This window comes from Meriones unguiculatus, chromosome 2 (assembly GCF_030254825.1).
Source record: "Meriones unguiculatus strain TT.TT164.6M chromosome 2, Bangor_MerUng_6.1, whole genome shotgun sequence".
NCBI classification, from domain to species: Eukaryota; Metazoa; Chordata; class Mammalia; order Rodentia; family Muridae; genus Meriones; species Meriones unguiculatus.
Window position 1 is genome coordinate 106,459,366 of NC_083350.1, and position 19,466 is coordinate 106,478,831.

Sequence of the window (19,466 nt, forward strand, 5' to 3'; positions counted from 1 at the left end):
TGCAATTTACTCTGGAAAAAAAAGAAATAGAAGGAAAGTCTAGCTAAGTCACAAGCTCTCCCAGGTCATTGGAAATATCTGGCACCTAACTTTACACCTTTACACCTTTGTAATTCTTACATTTCAATATTCAGTTCTGTACATCTGTCCTGATCTTTGCTCTCCATATTCCTATACACACACTACAAATTGTAGAACTTAGAACACATGAAACATTAGATGGGTACATTAGTCTCCTTTCTGCAGCTGTTTTTCCCCATCTCCGTGACTAAGAGAGATGATGAGCATTTTGAAGAGAATGTGTGCTCTTTGTCTTGTGTCTTCTGCAAAGTGCCAAATGGTAACGATTAACCAAGTGGCTATATTGTTGAATTCAAGATATAAAGAAAATTCAAGATTGAAGAAAGAAAAAATTCCTCCAAGCCATCTCAGCAACTGTTGTTCTTCATGGTAAAGGCTTTGAGCACCCATGGGATAGCTGTATATTTGTAGTAAGCGCTAGCAGAATAGTCACGTGACTGTAATGACTACATAAAACCTATGCACCTAGGATACATCAGGCCACCAATATAAGGGGTGGGGAGAGAGATGCAAATATAAGGCTCAAGCGTTTTGTTTGTTTTTGCTTGCATGCAGCTGTTACTATCTCTCCTTATTGTTGAAGTACTATTTACTTTCCAGCAGCAGTGATTATTTTGTAATGTGTTTAATGCAGTCTATCACCCATGTAGTGTCAATGGTTAATCATGTTTAAAACTAAGACAAATAGGTTACAGGGGGGAAATATGCTATGAAAGACAACTTCTCTTTTCTTAATCCAACCCAAAGGTCAGAAAGGAAGTTTCAAGAAATATATTGGCAGCTTTACTCAGAAACAGTTTTTATTCATAACATAAATAAGGTTTTGAAAGTACCCCCACCATGCTTACTTAAATATCTCAGCATATAGGTATCTCTTCCTTATGAGTCTAATATCCAAATTTAGCCACTTACTTCTGTACCATAACAAGGCAAAAGGCTGTCTCTTTTATGCTGCAGCTCCACCATTTTCAAGCTGGCAAGGCATTGTGGAGATTCTGCTCCAATGGGAAACGGGTAAGTCTTTTCTGCTTCATCATTCCTGTGATTGTAGCTTTTTCTCTGGACTTTGTTTTGCAAATAAAAAGTATTCTTCTGGGTAAGTGCAACACCATTCACTCATAAATTCAGATGTAAACCCTTTTCTGCTCTCAGCTTAGCAGAGTCGTTTGTTCTGTCTGAGCGGACATGCAGCAGTGCACAAAACAGGCGTAGATAGTTCTGCTTCTTAGATAAATGCCATCCCTGTTAATAAATTTGTTTGGGGTGGGAGTGTCAATGAGGGAGTCTCATCTACAAGTTTTCAAGACATCCCTACACATGGGAAAAGTCTATTGTGGGCACATGACAGTTATTTATGTGAAAGAGCTTATTTCTTTTGAGAGAAAATATGAAGGCCTTCATCAGTAATGCTATTCCTCTTTACCACTTTCAGTCGATGAAATTCCAGGAAAGAATGCCACCTTTCAGTGCCGTGGGTGACTTGGGTCAACTGCAGAGGTCATCCATACCTCTCCAGTATTTTACAAAACTTGCAGGTCAATAGTTAAAAATAATAAGAATCCAAAGCCCACCATTTAGCTGGAAGATATTATAGCTATTAATCCACAGCTATGATGGGCCGATGCTTCTCCAAAACCAGCCAGAAAACCACAATACTAGACTTGCATGGTAAGTGAATTGTCTAGGGTTTCAGGAAAATGAGAATGCAGACTGAGGCTGGTTATGCCAACCCAGAAGAAGCAAAGCTTGATATGTGTGTGAAGAGAAGGCAGAGAGAGTGATGACCATCTCTTAAGCAAGATGAAGGAAAATGATAGCGGATGTCCTCAGAATCCATTCACAGGAAGCATTTTTCTCAGGATGGGGGCAGACATTTCATAAGCCAGGGCATCAGGGAAGAAAGAAAAAGATATCACTGTAGTTATGTGAAGTCATGATGATGAAGACTTAGGGTCTTGTTCCTCCCCATGACCACTTACCTATTACTAATAGACCCCAAATAGATAGCAAGCAGGCCCCACATTGCTCATCTTCCATAAGTTGACACAGCTATTCATCTTCCCTGAGCTGGAGGTCACAGGAAAACCTGTTTTTCCGAGGAAGAGAAGTCTAGAAGTAAACAGTCCCAGCTTGCCTTTAGCCATTATGAATAAGGCAGTGAAATTAATTTATTTTAATGTTATACCCAAAAGGCCCATGTTTTCTTTTCTATGTGATTATGAAAATACTGAATGTCCCCTGAGGAAATGAGTCCTTTTTTTAGATTTCAAGAACAGAGAGCCCAATTTTCTCCAAGTTTGTTTTTTTTCTCCTTTGAGAGCACACTTAATTTGTTAATGCGGGAGTGCATTTGTCACTAATAAAATTCATCTTCACTCTATAAACAGACTGCCTGAAATTACTCTTGATAGAGGGAAAGCTGGGGGAGCATATTTGGTTACATGTTATGAAAGCATAATTTAATGGTTTCATTTATAATGAGATTTTTATATCTAGCTAGTACATGAGCAACACGGAAAGGGTCCTAAAAGAGCATGATTTGATTCACTTTTCCCAGGCATTGACTTTTATGGCACCTGATTTAAAAAAAAAAATCAGACTGTCCTTAATAGAGACTTCCAATAGGGTGAAAGGTTGTCAGGCTGTGTCATTTTCAACTACTGTTTATCCATAAAGAGTGAAATTGTGGCTCTTTTCAAAACATGATGATAAGTGCTTCTGAAAGAAAGGAGAGGGAATAAGATGTGGCTGCTGGCCTCATGTTACACACCACAACTTAACAGACATACCCACACACCGACATAAACAACAGAAATAACTTCAGACCAGGAGGTATAGGGAAGGGGAAGGCATGAGCTCAGGGACAGCATCCTTTTGTTGGGGAAGAGGGTGTGAAAATAAGCACATCCCTACTTATAACAGCTTACTTAATAAAAAGGATATGTGTTTTGACCTAAAATAGGAAATAGAGTTAGGGTAGGCTGCTGCCTACCTGGACCATCTACCCCTCCCACCTCCCCAAGCTGTGCTTCAGAGCTTCCATTCATCGTGAAGCTTGTTGCCTTGTTAAAATGGCTGCCAGCAGCAATAAGACTACCATGTTTGTTGCTTGCATCCAGCAAGATAGAAAAGACTTGATTCTTTGTTTAAAATCCTTTCATGTTATTGCATTGGCCCAGGTTGAGGTTGAGCTCATGACTGACAAAACTGGTGGCTGGGGGAGCGGGCAAGGGTTGGTGGCCCTAACAGATTTACTACATTAATTCAATGTAACATTTAAATTGGAGAGACAAGCACACTGTCAGTCAATGTATGCTAAAGGATCAAAACCAACACATATCTAGTCATTGTCCATACTGGAGAGCCTCCTGGGGCCCTAGTGGGCTAGCCTGGTATGCAGAATTGGAAGGGTAGGCATAAAGCAACACTTAGTATGGGAAAACTGTTTCTCAAGCCCCTGAAAGATGATTCACGGAGCCTCTATGACATTTCTAAATTTGGCTAAGAGGAATACCTCAGTATTCTCCCTTCCTCCTAAGTCAGATAATCATTCTCAAGTGGTTGCCAAGCATTTTTCAAACTGATATTTCTAGCTCCTTCCAAAACAGTCTGTCACTGCACTCACCCACTCTACAGAGGAGGGGTAGAAAAGGAAAAGTTGCAGAGATATTCCTTTTTATAGAGACATAGATTTTTCAGTCTTGTCAGCTTCTGAAGGGTAAAAGCTTTCAATCTTCGAATTCCTCCTATCTGTGGGCATCCTGCCCCACTCTGAGTCCATCCCTACTTCATTGCCTTTGATTGTACAATTTTTCTCTGTTTTCTCTTCTCTTTTTAGTATTTATAATATGCTGTATGCTGTTACAAGCTCATTACATGCAAGACTCCTTCAATTTTCATAAGAACTCCTGAAATAGAAATTACTATTGTTCTTACTCGACAGGTGAGTAAAAGGGAACCACAAAGAGATTTAGTGACTAACCCCCAAACCACCTGATAGTCAGTGGCGGAGCTGGCACTTAGCCCACATAATGACAAGTCCAGAGTCTGAATATTTTCCCCTCAAAAAAGGGGGCGGAAGCCCTGGAGATGCTGCTCTGTGGGTAGTGGGCTTCGTACGCAAGAAGCCCCGGCTCAGTCCCAAGCGGCCCATAAAGCAAGCATGGTGGTGCTCAACTGTAATCCTAACAATAAGATGGAGGCGGGCTGGGGGTGGGGATCAGAAGAAGTTCAAGGTGATCTTCATTCCATAAGGGGCTCAAGGACGGCCTAAGATAACTAAGACATCTTCTCAAAAACAGCGCAGCAACAACAAACCAACGGATAAGCAGGTTTTGCTAATTTGCCTTTACACTCATGGCTGTAGAATTCAAGCCCCTTGTCAATACTAGCTGAAGAAATGCTGAAACTGACAATACTCGTATACCACAGGGCTCTGGTCCTAAAACAGGGCTGACTCCTCTAATTCAATTTTATCCCGTTCAAAAACAGATTAACCAAGGCCCTTCATTGTGCTGATAATGGAAATCTAAAGATTTAAAAAGCTAAGACCTTGTCCCTCAAAGGCTTAGAACTTAGTGGGAGGGGGAGTACACACATAAATGAAAAATCTTGCCAAAGATGATTATTCTGCCAAAGGAAAGCCTACAGCCTACCAGGAAGTAGACATAGCACTTAACCCTGTCAGTAAGTTTATCTCATTGATAACAAGTTCAGACCTAATGCTGAGAACATTTCTCATTTTACTTAATCCTCACAACAGTCTTCCCCGGGAGGCTAGTCCTAGTATTAACCTAATTGTTCAGTTAAAGAAACTCAGAGAGATTAAGTGACTACTCCATCTGACACAGCAAGTGGCAGATTGAAAATCCAAATAGCACTGTCTAACCACAAACACCAGGCATTCACTGGTAATGCTGTATTTCCTCTCAGCAGCAATTTGCAAAGTTTAGTGCCTGTGCCACTATTCAATTATCATTCAGGAAATATCGGATAGATGCCCCCTATGCTCACAGCACTCAAGGCAAAGGGACTGGAACAGTGACAGAGGCGGTGCTGGACGTCTGGTGCTCGCCTTTGAAAACTGCTGTAAACGTCAAGACAGCAGTTACAGTGTGCTGGAAGTATCTATAGACTACTCTCATATAACAGACAGCGTTTTTGGTTCCCAGAATACAGAGGTTTTCTATATACATATATATATATGTTATAATATATTATAGTATACAATTATATAATTAATTAGAACATAAGTGTATATTACATTATATGATGTATATTTATTTATATGTTCATGTTTATATATATCCACCTTTAATCCTTTTATGGAATTTACATCACATTGAACATGGTACAGGCTATAAAGAGAAATAAAGCAAGGGGTTAGAAAACAAGGATGAAGAGCTGAAGGTTGGTTGGCATTCCACATTCGTGATCAGCACGGGTTCTCGAAGAATCTGAGGAGAGTTCCCTGATAAAGAGGAGAAATGAGTTAGGCAGTGGCTGAGGAGAGCGTGCAAGGCCAGGCAAAGAAACCTAAACAGACCAACGGCAAGTGCAATGACTCCAGTGTAGGAACTCATCTAGATCTTGGAAGCACCAAGAGATGGGAGGAGCCATCAAGGGTGAGCTGCGGAATCTTCCCGCCTGTGTGAAGGGTCGCCGCTTTTCCTCTCATAGGCTAAAGAAATCCCCTAGAGAACTTTGCATAAGGAGGGGGCACACACCGATTCCCTTTTTAACCTCCCCCTCCCTGCCACAGGACAACTATGTGGGCACACAGTAGACCAATTAGCAGACTAGGAAAAGCCTAAGTTGCGGCTGATGGTGGGCTAAATTAAAGGGGAAACATAGAGGTTGTCAGATTGGGGGTATATTTTTCATTGTGGTGATGACAGACTAGATTAGATGTGGGCTGTGAGGAAGGAAGAGAGGAGCAAACGCACTTAAATTTCTGGAACAGTTCCTAGAACAGAGCACGCACTCCAAATGAGGAAATTCTGTCTCCTCTAGAACTCCACTACGTCCTCTTGAGGGAAACAGGACTACCTACTGGTCTACAAACGCAGCCTGAGGGCTAAACTACCTTCTCGGCCTACCTTGAACCGGAAGACGGTGTCCTACTTAGGGCCTCGGATTGAACTAGAAAATAGTCCCGTTTGCATTCCGAAACAAGTGGGGGACTGAGATGAACTGCTTACTGAATGTGATAGAACTCTTATGGTGCTCTCCATGATAAAACACAAGAGAAGGCTTCCACAGAATCTCTCTCTCTCACGCGCGCGCGCGCGCGCGCGCGCGCGCGCGCACACACACACACACACACACACACACACACACACAAGCACACACACGGCATCTCTATTCTATAGCTTCTCAGAGTTTCTGTATCTTTCTATTATTCTTTTCAGTATGGATTTTGATACGTATGTATGCAATATCTGATTAATACCCACCCTTCACCCTACCCTTTTTATCATTGATTTAGTGCTTTAATATATTGATTGAAAAAAAGAAAGATTCACTTTAAAATACATTTCGTTCTTTTTTTCACATTGTATTTTTATTTATATTTAATTACAGTTTATTCACTTTATATCCCTCCTCTACCTCCCTCCCTTACATTTCATTCTTAAAGCAGAAGCCAAATGACCTATGGGTGGGGAATTGACTGGCCTTTAATAATTCATGAATATTTTAGCCCAATTTTTAAAATCCTGTTTAAAGGCTGGGTGTCGTGGCACACACTTTTAATCCCCACACTTGAGGAGGCAGTGGCAGGCAGATCTCTGTGAGTTCGAAGCCAGCCTGGTTTACACAGTAAGTCTAGGACAGCCAAGGCTACACAAAGAAACCCTGTCCAAAACAAACAAAACAAAACAAAAATCTGTTTAGAAGTAAGAGTTGCCCTGATGGCAACACATAGTATTTGTTTCAAGAAAACCAGGACAAGGAGAAATCACTTCTTATAAGCCAACTTAGAATTCATGCAGAAATGTGTTTCTTATCATGGTCAATTGTGTACTCATCAAAAACTAATCAGGCCTAGTATGTAGATGCTGTCATCTAGATGACAGAAGCGACCTCCTCCATGTCCTCCCAGCTTCACCACGTCCTCTTACAGAAACTATTTTTGGTTCTGCAGCTGGTACTTAGAGCAGAAGTTACCTTACTATACCTCTCCCCTCCTCACTCAGAATAAATGCTAACAGCATTTGTGGTGCCTGAAGCACCTTCACCAATTAGGAGTCTGGGAGGGAAATAGGTCTATAACGAAACTGAAAGAGGAGAAGCAAATGGCAGACTTTTGGCAGAATGTGCTATTTAATCTGCCCCTCCCTCTTCCTTGTTTTTCTGTAGCAGTCACACTAGCCCCTGAAATATAGCTATAAGACTTTAATGTATCTGCTGTTACCTCTGGCACGTCTCTGAATATCTTCCATAATTTCCTCCCTTAATTACTTGAAGCTCAAAATATTACCACCAAGTACAACCTACCTGAAAGTCTATTTAAAACCACAATCTTCCTCTTCAAACTTTTCCTTTTTTGTCATTACATCTTCGACACACTCTTACAGATAGCATGAACACCTTAGTCCCTTGGTAAAATATAAACTCCAAGAAGTGATGTTGGCTTTCTAAGTGCTTTAAAAACAACACAGCACATATAGAAAAGCAATCACCTCAAATGCCATACTCAAATATTCTTGTGTGGAGTTTTGTGTAGACTTAGAGGTAAATACATAATTTCAAGTCAAACACTTTTTTTTTCCTCACCCCATCCTTGAAAGACTGACCATGTGAGTTTCTCTCCATAGGTTTTTTTACTCAAAATTGTAGGTGAGTGAGCAATCTTCCTTTGACATTTGATGGTGTGGCCTCTGTAAATAATAAGGACCAAAGCCTGTGGTCCTTACATCTTATCTGTCAAGTAAAGATGTATAGAAGATCTGACACCCTCTGTCAGTAAGCCTGCAAAGACACTATAGAGGAGGAACTTAATTGCTCTGATGGAAAAATAAATCCCCATATGCTGTACAATTGCTATGTTTGTGAGTTCCCAAAAAAAAAAAAAAAACCCACAGATGTACAGACTTCCAAGAGAGTAAGAGTGTTGAAAAGTGTCCAGCTCTCACATTACAAATAAGAGACTAAGGTTTGGAGATGGTTTCTTTGTTCACAGCCATCCCACAGACAAGAAGTATCTCATGAGATATGGAATCCAGCTCCATCTTCCTCTTCCAAAGTTCCTACAACAATGTTGAAAACAAGAAACAGAGTCTAAAACCCAGGGTATCACAGGCCTTTTAAAAGATCCTGTTCATGCTCGTATTTAAGTAGGCTAGGAAGATTGTAGGCAACACTAAAGCTCTTTCCCGTAAAGAACAGTGTGTCATGATCTGGGAGATACCTTAGCTGATAAGGTTGCTTTGTTGAGTTTGAACACTACAACACACATTATTGTAAAGCCAGCCATAGTAGCACAAGTTTGGAATCTCAGTTCTGGGGAGGCAAAAATAGGCTGTTTTTAAGGACTTGTTTAGACTATTTAGCTAGTTCCTGACAGTTCCTATCCAAAGGGAATGGGAAGGCAGGGCCTGAAGAATGACAACTGAGGTTGTTGTCTGGCCCCAACCTGGATGTGCACAGTGTGTTCTCATACACCCCTGTACATACATGCACATAAACACACATGCACACACACACACACACACACACACACACACACACATGTGCACACAAAGGAAGATAATTACATTGGATGCAAACAATGATGGGTTTAAAGATTTCTTATGAGGTCATGTATGTATTTAATAAATTTATGCATCCAACAGATCTACAGTGGGGAACATGACTTTCTGATCAGGCTTCCCATTAAGTTAGAAAAGGATGAAAATAGGCAATGATTTCACATTCCTTGTCCGATTTCCCTCACAAAGCAGAGATCAGACCTTATGCAGATATACAAATCCTTAGGGTTCTTAAAATGAATGTGTACACTTTACAGTGTCATCTGTATCCATAAAAGCTTTGCCAGCAGAATTTCTATGCACCATGGCAATGTATTTAAATGCTCCTTCAGCCTCCATGAAGAAATTCCAACTATGTAGTGCTTAAAAGTAGAAAATCAGTCTTCTTAAAATATTAATTTATTTACAAGCCAGAGAAAAAGTGTTTTGTTGGGGAGACTGTATCATGATATTTCCCTTTGAAGTCCCTCAGACCAACAAAGAAACCAACTACTTAAGGACCCATGGACCTCATAACAGAGAGGAGCTTCCTTTAAAGCCTCCATTAAAGAGATATTTTTAAAGTAGGTTAAGCATATCCACGAAACAAGAAAGCATCTTCAGATGTCTAGCTTTTGTAGCCTCCAGGCGATTGTGCCATTCAGCCTACTTTATCCAATGCACGGGGGGTCCTGGCTGCTGAGAGGTGATACAGTTAGGTAAGGCCACCTCTGCAGGGGTCTGCCTCCCTCCATTTCCACCTCTGTCAGTCCTTTTACAAGCTCCCTCCTTGGATAAAAATCTACAGAGTCAGACAAAAGCATACAAGGTACCTTGATATTAGAAGTTTTCTTCTTTCTTCTAATCTCATAAACCACAGCTACATGTGTGTGTGAATCTCAAGAACTCTAACTGTAGCACATCAAAGATAGACAATTTAACCTTAGTGCATTTCCATGTGGGCAAGGAACATGAGGAGAGGAACAGGTACAAGCATACAATATAGGCAAGTTAAATTTCCCTTGACTTGGTGGAGATAGAAAAAGAAAAATGTAAGATCAAATAAACAGTGGCCTATAGACCCCTAGAAGTTTTGCTGGTAGTTGCTTTGTTTTGTTTTGTTTGTTCATGGTTTTGCTTTTAGAGAACTAGCTAAATTGATTCATTCCAACACAGGGAAAATACATCAATCTCAATATCTAATTGTGCTTTAACCAAGAATGAAATGAATGTGTTTACTTTGCACTTAATTTTCAGATTTCTGTTAACTTTGATTCGTATGGTGGTGCCTAGAGTTGTAAATTATGGGACACAAGAGCTTTCAAGCTGTAGTGACTTAGGCCTTTTTAGCTAACCTAAACTGAATTTTCCAGGAAGGTTTTATTGTACATGTACGAGATTTTGAATAGTCACAGAAATAATTACTAAAGAACGTACTAAAGTAGGGAGAAATGTTCTTTGTTGATGAAATAAATAGATACAACTACTAGACAAGCTATGGCAATTAAAATGTAAACTAAGTGCTGGAAAGAATTAGTCTTTCTTTGTGTGGCTGCATTTCTAGTACGGCCATAATATTTGTCATATAAAAGCTAGTTCAGTTAATGTTGATCAGGTCTGAGGCATAAATGATGGGAAGAAAACTCTGAATCAAGTTTCATGACCCATGTTCTATCCTTGACCATAACTATGCAAGGGTAGAGAAAGAGGAAATCAAAAGTGGCGTCTGCTCATGGATGGTGCTACAGGTCCCTGGTTGAGGATTTGACCTACAATTTCTAAACCTGGTTCTATTCCAAGAACTTTAATAAAATGAAGCTTATTAAGCTAGCGAATGGTGCAATAGATGGATGACATCCCTCCAGATGGAACAAAATATGCCCAGAAAACAGAACCCCAATTTACCAGAAGGGATTGCTAGCTAGATGAGGTCTTCTGTGAGCATAACTGGTTCCATTCTTTTTTTATATGCTTTTACCATATACCTGTGTATATGATAATGAGCTCTCCTGGATTGCTACACTCACAGGATAGCTATTTATAAACAAGGAGAAATTAGTAAGTTGTCTCTGTGGACCATGTTTCTCTTCTGTCCTGTGCAATGTGGATTAAATGGACCAGTGTTCCAAAAGTCTCATCTTTAAACATTTACTTGTAGAGCTTGTTACATTCAAAGAACCCTCCAATTTCAAACAGCAATCAAATAGCCTAATGTACAGTACCATGTATAAAATGTGCTTCAGACCACATAGACACTACTTTCATTAGGAAAAGGATGCTTGATGCACTTGTAGAACATTAAATACATCATTTAATAAAACACATCACTTCCCTCTTTCTTCTTCCCTCCAGCCTCCTTCAACATCTTTCATGCCCTCCCCTTACTTTCAATCTGATAGCTTCTTTTTCTTTGATTATTGTTACATGCATGTATGTGTATGTTTGCATAAGTGCAAATTATGGAAATATAACCTGATAAGCCTCTTTCTTTAAGAAAGTTCTAACTCACAGAAAGTGTAACTCTTTCTTCTACTTCTTCATATCATTTCCCTCACACACTGGCCACTTGCCCAAGCATGCTGTCACTGACATGCTGAGCTTCTCTACCACCTCTCTGAGTTTCTCCTCCCCTTCTACCATGCAGCTGTTTCCAGGCCTCCATTGCTGAGCCTCCTAGCTTTATTGGACCCTAACTCAATGAGACGGGGCTTTCTTCCTTTTCTCCAGCTACTCTGCTCCACAACTGTAGGGATTTCCAGATTTCCTGGTCTGTTATTCTTCTAGAAACTCTAATAACATCATTTCCAAGCTCCCTTCTCAGTCAATTTTTTAAAGTATTTTTTACTAATGAAAATAGACATTGTAAGGGGAAGGTCAATTTTCCCCAGCAACATAAACAATATAGGATCCTTAACAGTAGATGTTAAAGCACTAATTTTATTTCATCACTGTATTCTTTCCATACATCTATTAACCCAGAGAAGGAAAAAAAACAAGAATAAATTTTGAAATGGGGAAAATGTTTGCTATTAACAATTTGCTGGATAAACTCTAGGTAGGTAGATATGTTAGCTTACTAGAGTTTATTTTTAGGAAGATACCACTCACTTTGAAATTTAAACAACAGAAATCTATTTTCTCATATCTATCTATGAGAGCTTAACTGTAAGTCCAAGATTGAGGTGCCAACCAGATGGGTCTTCTCTGAGACCTCTGTTATTGGTCTGCAAATAACTGTCTATTTGATGTCTCTTCACCTGCCTCCTGTATTTAGATATGTGTCTTCAGTGTGTTCAAAATTCTTTCTCCAGTAAAGACACCATTCAGACTGGATGTGAGAGCCCTCCCTAGTTGTTTCATTTTATGTTAGGGCTCTTTAAACCCTGCATCTCCCGCTAAGGTTCCATTTCAACAATGGGAGTATTTCACCATATAAAGTAGGATGGGATTTGGAAACCACAATCCAGCCCTCAATACTGACTTAGTGCTATGTTAATACAAGACCGCTCAAAGTATGTGCTGAAGATGCTGCTTTGTAAAGTTGCTGAGGGGGATCAAAGTACAGCCCTTAGTATATGAGCTAAGCAGGAGTAGGACAAGGGATAGAATTTAATGAAGGATACGGTAGCATGAACAATGACTATTGGAAGAAAGTGTTGCAAAAAATGGCACAGCATCTCCGCCTTAAATAGTATAGTAAACATGCAAGAAGAATGGAATTCCAAGTGTGAGTTGGCTTACATTTTGGATATTTCCTAAGTAAAGATGGATTTACTATGAAGCAAATGAAACTCTACTCAAGACCCCCTCGGGATCATTCCAGGGCAGTTGATCTGAACTTATATCCATAAACTTGTCTCTGTTGTGTATAAGTCTTTGGACTCCACAAAGACAGGATCTGTTTTCTTGATGATAGCATTTTCAGCCATTTTTGGAAGGATAGTTTGAAGTATTTCTTGAACTGAATGCTTAAGATTGAGTATCAATTCATTAGAAATAACACTTAGTAGTCGGATAATGTAACATATGGAAAGATAGCAAGGAGACTTACTCCAACCTGCATTCTTGCCAACAGACACCTTTGACTGTCTTTTGAACCACAAGTGCTCAAAAATATCCTGGTCATATATTTATCTCTCTCATTTTCTGTCTATCGACATCCCCACACACATACACACACAATTACTGATGCAACCCAACTGTGAAATTCATTTAAAAGTGACTTATGTGTGTGTTTGCTTATTGTAGCTGAAAATACTGCTTAGAATGTACTTAGCTTCCTTTCATGGGAACCACCATCTCTCACTCTTTCCACATAGTTAGCATAAACTCTCTGCTGTAAATTCCCCAAGGGGACACATATCTAAAGCAAGTATTACAGTATTGGTGGTAAGGGTATGTCTAAAAATTATTTTTCAACGTTCTCTGTTTAAAAAAAAAAAGAAAGAAATGTGTTTTTAAAGCAAACATTTTAAATGATGCAAAAACCAGTACTGCAAATTTCCTGATAAGGATCAGTTTCATGCTTACTCTCTAAGACTTTCTGTGTTTCATATTTGAGCTTTGCATGTAGTTCTTCCATAGAACAGTCTTGGTAGCGTTGACATAAAGGTGGCTCCTGATTGAAAAGCAATAGAAGGAAGTGAGATGAAACTGGTGATGCAGGACAGTTCAATTTGCCTAACAAAGCAAAATTCCCGAACCAAGTTACGCTCTCAGCACTGTAATCAACCATGTTTCTTAAAATGCCTGGGTTATATCGAGCCCCCCTCACACTATGGTAATTATCAGCTGCCACCACACAGACGTGCTGCATTCCCTGAGACTTTTTTTTTTCTTCAAAATGTCAGCTTGTAATCTGAAGGAAAATTACAAACTCTTCTTTTAAAGTGATGTTTAAAATAAACTCACAAAAGCACCAAGTCTGTTACAATTACTGTCCTGTTTTCTGAGAGCAGTGCCCCAGCTGGTGTTTTATCTCTGCAGCTTTCTAAAGTTTAGCCATGGTGGAAGGAGCAATAGCCTCTTAGATAACAGCAGGCCAGGGCAGGCTTGCAGGAGGTGCTGTTTCCTCTGAGATGCTTTCAGATTTTTATTCCATATAAACACACAGTATCCTAAAAACCATCATGGTCAGTGCTGCTGTAATAAAATGTCACTGCTTCAAACATCCAGCATCGGTCATCTTTTGCGTGATAGGGATAATAATTGTAGAGGTTTATTGGCTTTTATTTAATAGGTACATAAAGCCTGCATAGAGTAGAGTGTTTTATGTTAATGACAACAGTTCCAATTAGACTGACAATATAGATCATTCTGACATGCCATCATTCTTTGTTTTAACAACCACTTTTACACCATGCACCAAAGAGCCGTATCTTTCAGCTTGTAGAAGAAAAAATGAAATATCAGTCAAAGACATAATGGGCAGAAGTCGACTGAGAGAAAGTGTTCGCATAACAAAACACACAGGAGCTAAAAGCACCCAAGGTTTAGAAGAAGATTCTGCTATGGATGCTAAAAAGCTTTTTAAATAATACAATTAAATCACCAAGAGGTCAGCAGATTTCCAGCCTCTGAACATGTGAAGGTACACAGAGAAGAGTGAGGATCTGGACACCTAGCATGGTGTTGTAACTCCGACTCAGCTATGAACAGTGAGGGTGTTTGTGATTAGACCTCTATCATCAGTTTCTACATGTGAAGTTCCCCGGGGTCTCTTCCTACCTCAATTTTCTACAAGTTTGATAAAAGGGGAAGAAAAACTGGGGTACTGCATTAGTTCAGTAAGATTCAGCTGGAGTTTCTGGAAGATCTTTTTCCAGTTATTATCAACACATAACCCTAGTCAGCCCTCTATTGGCACACGTAAAAGAAGAGTGTGTGAGACGGAGCTGGATTTGAACACTAGCTGCACCTCTTCACCAACTGTGTGACCTGAGCAATGTATGTAATGTCCAAAACTCCACTAGTTTCTTAATAAAGCCAGAATTATATTCTCTATCTTTATAAATCCAAGATAATGAACATAGAGAGTATTTTTAATTTGTACTTTACAATGTCTGCAACCTAATGTACTTGTTAATAATAGTACTGATTACTATCCATACACACACACACACATATACGTATAGGTGTGTAAATAAACCACCTACGTTCACCCATATTTAATCCATATTCTTATGACCTTGAGTGGCCTCCAGTTCCAAGTGAAATGATGAATTCCCCTTTGAGAAGTTTGTACTTATGCCCTCAATTGTTCCTTACTCATTTTCTGAGCATTCCTCTATTAACACATTCTTAAATCTGTTTTTTTAATCTCTTTTCAATAAACTCCATCTCTGAGAGAAATTGGAAATTAGTAATTCTCATGTCATTTCATCAAAATTAAGAATTCACGTGAATAAGTTAAACTCATTCCTAATTTCATGGTAAGATAAACAATCAAGAGCATGGATTATACATTTTAATTACTTTTTTCTCTTCTAAATTTACCAGAAGCTGAAGGTGAGTGTTCTCTGACTGGTCAAGGTGTACCGTCTAGTTGGATGAGTCGCCCCAAAGGCTTAGTCTACCACTGCACAGTTCAAATGAACAAATTGGAATACACTGTCTATAATGGAGGGCAGCAACCCTGATTTCAGTATAGCTCTCATCGCTTATGCCCAAATTCTATCTCATGAGTTCACCATTCAAAGAATTTTAACCTAGCCAAATAATAAACCAGCGCGACTATACCAGATACCCTCGTATCACAAATATCGATTCTAGTGCAATTCTCTAAGAACTCTTTTCTTTCCCTTGTTTCAGCACAAATTATTTCATTACCTTGATCTTAAATTTCTTTACTTACACAACTTCTTTAGAGCAGGTTATTCACACAGCCAACATACAGCCTGCTTAAAATTGTCCTTACAATGAATATCAATGATGCCTCATGGCGAAACCCAACAACCCTTAAACGCTGTGCACCCTTCCTTAGGAATGTGAAATGAATGCCTGCTAGAATCCCTGTCCTCTGTGGCTGCATTAACTCTGCTCATTGGGGCTTCTTTCACTTTTTTATCATCCTTGCTCCCATTTCAAAATTTAAGGGATTCTCAAGATGCTGTTCTGTTCCTTCTCCCACAGCTCTTCAAAGGTGATTTTTCCGTACCTGATCACTGGAAATATAAATGTGTTCAAATGTCTTCCAAACAAAAGTCAGCTATATTCATGACAGCCAGAATCTGGAAACAACCTAGCTGTCGCTCAATGGAGGAGTGGATACAGAAATTGTGGTACATTTACACAATGGAATACTACTCAGCAATTAAAAACAAGGAAATCATGAAATTTGCAGGCAAATGGTGGGAATGAGAAAGGATCATTCTGAGTGAGGCATGTCAGAAGCAGAAAGACACACACAGTATATACTCACTCATAAGTGGATATTAGCCATATAATGTAGGATAAAATACTAAAATCTATAGTCCTAAAGAAGCTCAACAAGGAAGACCTTATGAGGTCCTCCTTCTGAAGAAGGCTTAAGTATTAAGGGCAAACAGGATGGATATCAGAAGTGGGAAAAGACAAAGAACAGGAAAGGAGCCTACACAGAAGGCCTCTGAAAGACTCTACCCATTAGGGTATCAAAGCAGATGCTGAGACTCATACACAAACTTTGGGCAGAGTGCAGGAAATCTTACAGAAGAAGAGGGAGATAGAAAAACTTGGAGGGGACAGGAACTCCACGAGGAGACCAACAGAGCCAAAAAATCTGGGACTAGCGGGACCTGCAGAGACTGATGAATCAACCAAGGACTGTTCATGGAAAGGACCTAGACTTGCTGCACAGATGTAACCCATGGACAGTGCAGTCTCCATGTGGGTTCCCTAGTAAGGGGAACAGGGGCAGTCTCTTGCATGAACTCAGTTGCCTGCTCTTTGGTCACCTCCCAATGTGGTGAGGTGGCAAAAATGATCCACACAGTCCTGATGAGACCTGATAGGCTAGGGTCAGAAAATAGAGAAGGAGGACATCCCCTATAAGTGGACAAAGGGAGATGCATAGGGGAAGGCAGAGGGTGGTGAGACAGGGGGTGATAAGGGAGTAGGCTACAGCAGGGATACAAAATGAATAAATTTTAATGGCTCTTAATAATAACAACAATGATAATAATAATAAATTTTTAAAGTCACACACTCTAACCACTCTACAAGAGCCTCCACCCTCAAATGTCTACACCTGTCCACCCATAAGCCCACGTCTAACTCGCTTCTCTGCTTCTAAACCTGCCTCTAAGGCAACATTCTCTGGTTTTCCCAATGTCCCAGCATTTTCACTGAGCTCCAGGTACTAATCTCAGGGCTTCTTTTTCCTGCTTCAAAGTAATGGCTCTACTCAGTTTCAACCAATGGAGTTTCTAGTATCTGTCTCATGTCCCTGTCCCTAATGTGAAACATGATAATGTGAATTTGTCACTATTCATTCTAACTCTTTTGGCAAGTTAATCTTAGAATAAACATCAGAAACAGTAAGTATGCCCTTTCTCATTTCCTTCTTTCAAATGTATGTGGTGAGGAACCCATTTCTAATAGAGTGAAAGCTGATTATTTCACTGGTAACGGTTACAGAACAGTTCAGTTTGATAAATGTTAAGCTATATTTGAAATTTATGAACACATTACCTCACTACATCTCATATAGATGTGATTTTATTGTTGTGTGTATTATTATATTGATCCATTTAGTTTAGTTCCCGATCAGAACTTAACTTTGTGCCAAATGTGAATTTCAGGCATTCAACCATTCACTGATCAAATGAATTAATAAATATAAAAAGGCTTCTCTAATAAGCATTGAAGTGTATCATATTACATATTGTGTTTGCTTATGCCTGTTTTAAATTTGAGGAACAACTACAAATTCTGCCAAGTTAACATTTGTTTTCAACAGGATCTCACTATGGAGCCCAGGCTGGCCTTAAACTCAGGTCCTTCCTGCTTCATCCCCAGGTGTGCTGGGATTACGGGCAAAAAGATGATTTCTGTTCCTGCTAAGGACACGAACTAGAATACTTCAAGATAAACAATCTATCAAATTCTTATGATGGTGCAAGATTTCCTACTTTCCCCACCTCTCTTGCTCATGTCTTTTAAGCCTCACTCTTTTTGTTCCAAACCTGAACTAGTTAGTGGTTGTTCCACTCAGAGAAGGTTCAAGAGAATTTCCAGATAACTTGTTTAGAACATAATGTCTGTGCAATGGAAAAAACAGAATCTCTAAATGCAAAGTGAGTCAGACACAAATCCTGTTTTCAGTATATTTATGCATAAGGAAAGACGATAAAGGCTATGCTTAAGTGACTATAATTCAGATAGGAGAAATATAGGTGGCATAAGAAATGTACAGATAATCTAGGATGAGAATTAAGAATAAGAAAATATTAATTTTTATTGAGAGAACTCCAAAATGCATCATGATTTACATTTAATAACTCTTATTAAATATGAGCAAGATTTAGGTGTATAGAGATGTGAAAAAGGATTCATTCTGGAAGGAACTAACAGAAATGTGGAAGTTTAACTATCACGAGATGTGTACAAAAACATTAAGTAGCAGAATTTAGTTGTAACGATTAATTATATTGATGCCTATATTCATTTTGAAATGTGCAAGTTTAAAAAAAAAGAAGATAATTATTTACATAGAGTTCACTGGGTTATTCGGTTGTCATATGGATAAAATGACATTGTTTTTTTACGATGATGAAGCAAGTTTCCAAATGCTTATTGATGACAGCTAACTTTGTTTTTTGCACATCTGCTGTTGTCATCACAGACTGTGACCAAGGGTTTAACTCCCTAAATTACAGTGCACCACAAGAATACCGACTATGTGTAGATATTTACATCTTAGATGCAAATTCACAAACACAAGGCCTTGTAGAGAACTGAGGTATTTGGAATTTCTCTCTAAGTCCATTTTTAGCTCAAATTTTGTTTTTATAAGTAGTCTGAGAAAAATTGGCTTCGGGGCTATACATCTCTGGATTCATATTTTGCTTTGCTTTCCCTATTGGGTGACTTGTGATTTCAGTTGATTTTTTTTTTTTTTTTTTTTTTGCCCCTTTAGATGTGTGCTACAAATTAGGCTGTGGAACTTTGCATTCCAGCAACGTCTTGTCTCGGCTGTACAACTGTTATCTCATGTAAACCTCGCAGCTGTGTCACTTCCTAACGACCACCATCCTTGCAAGACAGCTGTTGTTCTTAATTGGCAGAAATAAAACAGACGAGCAATGAGAAATTTGTCCCCATGATGTGCTGCGCAAAGAACTTAGGTTCTATAAAACTCTTTGAGACAGGAAAAGGGATTTATATTATTTTGTAGTCTACTCAAGACAAGAGAAGGAAGGGCGAAAGTCCCCACTAAAAATACATTTCATGAGACCCATAGTCAAACTTTGGGCAGAGTGGTGGAATCTTTATGGAAGAAGAGGGAGATAGAAAGACATGGAGGGAACCAAGGACCATACATGGAGATAACCTAGAACCCTTGCACAGATGTAGCCCATAGCAGCTCAGTATCCAAATGGGTTGCCTGGTAAGGGAAACAGGGACTGTGTCTGACATAAACTCAGTGGCTCGATCTTTGATCACCTCCCCCTGCGG

General features: G+C 39.4%; 1 long non-coding RNA gene across 1 annotated transcript; it reads left to right on the plus strand.

Moving 5' to 3' along the window:
- Positions 1-908: 908 nt before the first annotated feature.
- On the plus strand, positions 909-19,085 carry LOC132652171 (uncharacterized). Its single transcript, XR_009589648.1, has 3 exons — positions 909-1,095; positions 3,920-4,024; positions 18,928-19,085. It is a non-coding gene; the product is annotated as an uncharacterized LOC132652171 (long non-coding RNA).
- The last annotated feature ends 381 nt before the right edge of the window (positions 19,086-19,466 follow it).